This window comes from Panthera leo, chromosome C2 (genome assembly GCF_018350215.1).
Source record: "Panthera leo isolate Ple1 chromosome C2, P.leo_Ple1_pat1.1, whole genome shotgun sequence".
In the NCBI taxonomy this organism is placed as follows: Eukaryota; Metazoa; Chordata; class Mammalia; order Carnivora; family Felidae; genus Panthera; species Panthera leo.
Genome location: NC_056687.1, coordinates 4,267,920 through 4,274,170, shown reverse-complemented (window position 1 = coordinate 4,274,170; position 6,251 = coordinate 4,267,920). Strand labels below are relative to the sequence as shown.

General features: G+C 60.2%; 1 long non-coding RNA gene across 1 annotated transcript; it reads left to right on the top strand.

Annotated features, from left to right (window-relative positions):
- Window positions 1-2,994: 2,994 nt before the first annotated feature.
- On the top strand, window positions 2,995-6,016 carry LOC122198729. The gene is made up of 3 exons (XR_006193123.1): window positions 2,995-3,090; window positions 3,220-3,344; window positions 5,506-6,016. It is a non-coding gene; the product is annotated as an uncharacterized LOC122198729 (long non-coding RNA).
- The last annotated feature ends 235 nt before the right edge of the window (window positions 6,017-6,251 follow it).

Below are 6,251 nucleotides of genomic sequence, written 5' to 3'. Positions count from 1 at the left end.
CTTAGACCCGGGGCGCTGCCAGTGATTTATGGTGACGGAAGAGGACAAACCAGAGAGGTAGCATAACTGGCCAGGATCACACAGCCAGCAGCAGAGAACCAGGGATGCAATCCTGTTCTTCTAGTTCTGGGGCTGATGCGGAGGAGTCAGTGGGCTGGAGAGAGAAAGGTCAGAGCGCGTTGCAGGAGACCCAGCTTCGGCCCCAGAGCCCCTGGGGGGTCATTCCCAGGCCCAGGCTGCAGTCAGTGGGGATCCTGGCCCCCTGACAGCGCAGAGTCAAGAGGGGAGCGGGCCAAGGACAGAATACAATCCATATTTGACCTGAGGCATCAGTAACTCTTAGCACATTCGTGTGGACGCTTTGATGTTGTCACGTTTTCCTTACACGTGTTTTAAAAACCGTTTTATTGAGCTGTAACTCACATACCAGACAAATGACCCATGTACTACGTTTTTTTAGTATATTCAGTTTCGGTATGCTTGGTGTGTGCACCCAGGCAATTTGAGAATATTTCCACCACCTCAGAAAGAGTCGTGCACGCTTTGCTGTCCCCTCCGGGTCCCCCCTGCCCTCCCCGCGGGTCTAGGCAACCAGCAGGCTACTTTCTCTCTGCGTGGATGTCTACACTCTGGACAGTCCACGTAAATGGACGCACAGGGGCGCCTGGGTGGCCCAGTCGGTTGAGCGTCCGACCTCGGCTCAGGTCACGATCTCACGGTTCGCGGGTCGAGCTCTGTGCTGACGGCTCGGAGCCTGGAGCCTGCTTCGGATTCGGTGTGTCTCTCTCCCTCTCTCTCTCTCTCTCAAAAATAAATAAACATTAAAACAAATCAAAGGGAAACATAGAGTACGTGGCCTTTTCTATCTGGCTTCTTTGGCTGAGCATCACGTCCTCGAGGATCACGGATGACCGTGTGGTAGCAGGTGTCCGAAGGTCATTCCCTCCTGCGGCTGGACAGCAGCCCGCATGAGGCTATGCCAGCCTACGGCTCTGCCCCGGGGCACGTCCGGGTCCTCGGCATGCCCACGCTTTCCGCCCCCCGTGCCCTTGGAATGACGGGCGGCCCTCTGCTACGGCTGGAACGGCCTCCCTCTGGGACGCTGGGGGTCTGCCCTGGTCTCGCCTGTTGGGCCTCCCTGGAGGCTCTCCCGACATCTCTCTCCCTGAGCTCCCTCTGGCGGCCGGGAGTTTGCCGAGTCACGCGACCCAAGCAGCGGGCCTGTTGACACTGTGGCCCGACCTTCCCTCTGGGCCTTGCCCCAGACTGGCAGCTCCCAGCCCGGCAGGTGGGCCACAGAGCTGTCCCGAGGCGCAGAACGTCCTGTCTCCAAGGAGCCCTGCCCGACGGCGTGCTTTGGGCTTCGTGGCGGGAGGGGCAAGGCGCAAAGACTGGTCCTTTGCTTCGGAGGGACGATGCCGGCCTGTCCCAGGTCATCCTGCAAGACGCGCCCGTGGGACAGGCTCCGGAATCTTTCTAGGGCTTGGCCCCTCCCCTTGGAAGGCGCGTGTCTTGCCAAGGCATCCAGAGAACCAGTCCCTTCTTGCTCGTGGGATCCGAGCAACGTGCTGTCCCGTCAGGGCCCGGGTCTGGTCCCCGGGCTCCACCCGCCACAGGCCATGAGGCGCTTTATAGATGCCGCCACGCGGGCCTTCGACGCCCATGTTTCACTCTTAGTGGCCGATGAGTAGATCTGAGACATCAGCTCTCCTCCTGGAAGCTGTTGTCACGCACCTGAGGGCTTTACTGCAGTCACTTCCCCGCCCACCATCCCCGCCTCCCCTCCCCCACACCCCACCCGGCTTGCCGGGCAAAGGCCCTTCACGTGCAGGGGCCACGTATCTTCCCCCCGCATGCGCCGGGGTCCTCCCTGCTAGCCCGTGGGGGAGCCTTGCTCTGGAAACTCTCACCTTTAAAGTCTCAGTCCTCGGTCACCTCCCCTAGACCCCCGGCCGAGGTGTCGCCTTGCTCTTAGGAGGGAGGGCGCCCCAGGAGGCGGACATGGAGGGAGCAGAGGGGGGAGAGGGGGAGCAGACAGACATCTCAGCCTCGTCGCTCCTTGAGGCGGTGGGCCGGTTGCTCTCAGCGTCCCTAAACCCCTGGCTCTGCAAGGCTGGGAAGGAGGGTCACTTCCGGGAGCTCCGGAGAAGGGACTCCAGAGAGCGAGGTACGGCAGGGACCTGGGCAGGGAGCAGGGGCCCACACCGTGCCCTGCTTGCGGTGACACTGCGCTGGTGACAGCTCAGCGGTTTCCCGGTGCCCGGGAAGGTGGAGGGGCCCCACGGTCCACACCAGCTCTGTAAGGTGGTAGGGACCAGCCCGCCATATAAACGCAGTCACCACTCGGCAGGACTTGCAGGGAAGGGGTGGGGGAGGGCCCCCTCCCCCCAAGACACGTCAGTTCCCATCTCGTCTGCCAGGGAGGAGGGGGCCACGCGGCTCTGCCTCACGGGACCCCGGTCTGCAAACTCAGCCGAAAGCCCTCGCCCTGTCCTCCTACCCGACAGCCTGTTGGCCTCCCCTTGACCACGGCCAGACCCCAGGGGCGTGAGTTGGTTGCTTCTAAACCTGATCAATCAGCAGTCACCGCCGAAGCTCTTTTCGGACCTTGTGGCTTTTTTTGGTTTGGTCTGCAACTTAAAAAAAGCCGAAAGTTAAGGGCACCTGGGCAGCTCAGCCGGGTAAGCGTTCGACTTCGGCTCAGGTCATGATCTCACGGTTGGTGGGTTCGAGCCCTGCATAGGGCTCCCTGCTGTCAGCGCGGAATTTTGCCCCTTGCCGGTGGACAGGCCGGCAGAGCCTCCTGCGGAGAATGGGACGCGCCCCGGAGCCAGGCAGCCGTGGCCAGGAGCCGGCGGCAGAGGCGGGCACAGCGGGCGCTCCGGTAGGTTGGCGCCTGTCAGCCACCAGCCAGGGCCTCAGCCGGGGGGTTGGGGTTCCCCTTGGCAGGATGCTCTGTGTTCTCGGAAGAGTAACATAAGGAGGAGTGCCGGCCCACGGGCGGGGAGCTGGGTCACGGGTGTGTGCAGGGGCAGAATGTGCCAGAATGTGCCAGAATGTGCCGGCTCTCACCTTGCCCAGCTGCCGCTGGTGAGTCGTGGGGGGAGTTGGGGGGCAACCTACTACTCTCCCTGAGTCACGTGAGTCCCAACAAATCCCCCCACCAGAGCCCCAGTGTGCAGGTAAAGGGGCTTCTCTTAGACTCTCTCTCCTTCCAAGGAGAAAAACAAAGCACAAAGAGGGACCTGAAGTATCTCCTTCTCGGAAGCCTGATAAGGGACTGGAGTGGTGGCCAGAGCCGTGGAATCCAACAAGAGGAACATTACGTGGCATGTGGCATGGGGGTAAGCCTGTCCCCGCGCTGGGTCAGCGTCTTGTGGAGCTCTGTCCCCAAGGACTCCCGTCTCTGGGCCAGCTCCACCTCCGAGGGGCCAGCCCCGGTGCAAGCAGGCGCCCCGGCCAGGTCGCTAGAAGTGGGGGGTAGAGTGCAGTGGTTCGAATCCACCAACACCAGTAACACACGGCCACAGGCGGGGATTTCAGCTCTCCCAAACCCCTTCTCTGTCATGGGCAATCATAATGGGAACTTTTTAAAAGGCAGTTTCCGGAATTGGGAGAGGGACGTATGTAAAAGCAGTTAGTACAGCCCCCCACAAAATGGGAGGAAGGGAGGGAAGGAAGGAGGGAAGGAAATCAGAAAGAGAAGGGAGGGAGAAAGGGAGGGAGGGAAGAAGGGAGGAAGGAATCTAATCTGATGCAAGATTGTCAGAGGGAGAAGCACTTACCTGACCGTTCTGTGGCTAAAGGCCCTCCAGGCCTGTCCCCTGACCTTCTGTGTCCCCACCTCTCCAGAGTGGCCTGGATGCCTAAGAAATGTGGCTTGGTTTCCAAGCAAGACTTGAGAGATTTTTCTGTGTTCGTGAACTTTCCTCCCCCTCCCCTCACAGGGGCTCTGCAGGGGAGGAGGGGGAGGAGCAAGAAGCGAGGGGAGGGGGCGCCACGTGGACTTGGCCTTTAGGCGAGTGGGAGGGGCCGGCCCCCAGGCTGCAGTAGCCCAGGGAAGGGTAGGGGCCTGACGGGGATCATTGTACCACCGTTTGACTTAAAACCCAAAGTCCCACAGCGGGATTCCCACCCCTACGGGTCCTCTGCCTCCACCCTGCAGACCCCCAGGAGGCCAGGAGGCCTTCAGAAAGGAGTCTCCGGAGGTAGCCCAGCCGTGCAGACCGTGACATTGGACATGCGGCCCAAGTTCTCCATCTTTATCCTGGAGAAAAACTGCGAGTTCCCCGGGGCGGACACCAGGGCCTGGGGGGTGGGGGGAGCCGTTGTCTAACGGGCACAGAGCTTCGGTTTTGCAGGAAGTTCTGGAGGAGGACACACAGCAATGTGAATACCCTGGGCGTTGCTGAACTGCCCCCTGGGGCAGGGCAAAGACCACCGGTTAATTCGGTGTTTGGTGAAGGCCCAGTGCTCCCTGTGTCCTCATGTGCGGGGCAGGGGGGGTGGGGGAAGAGCAGGGATGCTCTGGGGGGGAGGGGGTCTCCTCTAAGAACACCAACCCCATTCGTGGGGGTTCCACCCTCATGACGCCGTCACCTCCCAAGGCCCCGAGTCCTGACACCCTCACATTGGGGGTTAGGATTTCGACCCATGAATTACGGGGGACAAAAACATTCAGATGGAAACTTTTATTGAAGTGTATTTAAAAAAAAAATTTTTTTTTAACGTTTACTTTATTTTTGAGAGACAGAGAGAGACAGAGGGAGCGAGACAGACACAGAATCCGAAGCAGGCTCCAGGCTCTGAGCTGTCAGCACAGAGCCCGATGCGGGGCTCGAACCCACGAACCATGAGATCACGACCTGAGCCGAGGTCGGACGCTCAACCGACTGAGCCACCCAAGTGCCCCCATATTTAGATACATTTTACCAGAGTTGTTAAAAAGTGCCCTGGGGAAGTGGGCTGGGGTGTCTCAGCACCGTCCTCTCCTTCAGGCACATCAGCCCCAAGCCATAAACCCACACAGAGGGGGTGGTGGCAGCTCCAATGAAACCCACCAGCCTGGGCTTATGCTTTGCCCTATAACGGGGGTGCCAGAGCTCCTAACACGCGGGTCCCGGGCTCCCACACAAGACCCCTGTCCCCATGAGGCTGCCCTGTCTGCTGCATGATGCCTCCAGGCTCGGGTGTTTGTAGCAAGTTTCAGCCCCGCGCCGCCCCTGACCTTGTTTGCAGGCTGACGGAGCCGTGGTCCCACCGTGTCGGCTTGGGTCGGCTCCGTCACAGGGCCGGTGAATTCAGTCTCTCGGTTCAGTGGCCCGGCCTTCGAGGGGGGCTCACGGCCGCAGAGGAGGAGCTAGCCGCAGCAGGAGGAGGAGGAAAATCTGGAAGCACAGAAGGAACACTCTCAATGTCAACAAAATGACCGAGTGAGTGACTGTCTTGAGTGGGCAAGAGTCTATATGATTTCATTTAGTCCTTTTTCCTATCCTCATCCCACAGGTATTTCCGGAGGGTTCCATCAGAGGGGCGGTGACAAGCTCGGACTGGCCTCCAGGAACGGGTCCTGGGGTCCCTCCACGAACAGTCCAGACGTGAACGTACTTCATCAAAGGGAAAGGGTCTGGGTTCAGGCCCCGGGGCCCCGTGAGTTTGGCTGCAAAATAAATTGCCCGGACGAGAGATTTTCAAGGCCGACCTTCCATGTGGCTCAGAACGCTTACATCCGCCCGGGTCAAGGGGCCCCCTGCCCCCAGACTAGCCACCAGCTTTCCCCCCTCCCACCCCCGGAACCGGAGCCACCCCGAACTTCTTTGCTTGTTGTGAGAAAGTAGTTGCGGACCATGAAGAAACGGATGGGTGTGGCTGCGTTCCAATAAAACTTTATGTATAAAATGGGCGCGGCCGGCCCCCGGGTTATGGAATTAAAGGGACTGGTTTGGAATCTGGATGCAGGCACCTGGCGTGAGAGGGAGGTCATCGCAGCAGCAAGCCTGCCCTTGTCCACGAGTAGGGCCCCAACCCAACTCCCTCTGGGGTAAGGGAGCCCCCTCAGACAGTCACGGTAGCCGCCCCCCCCCCAGCTCCCCCGCAAGGCAAGGAGGTGTCTTGTGTTTACAAACATCGCTAATGATCTCAGGGACCAGTTTCCAGGCAGGGTCATTCCCAGAGGGCAGAGGACTGATTGTCCTGAGTCCCAGCGGGCCCCAGTGGCCTACGTGGACCCTGCTGGCCAGTGATGAAAACAC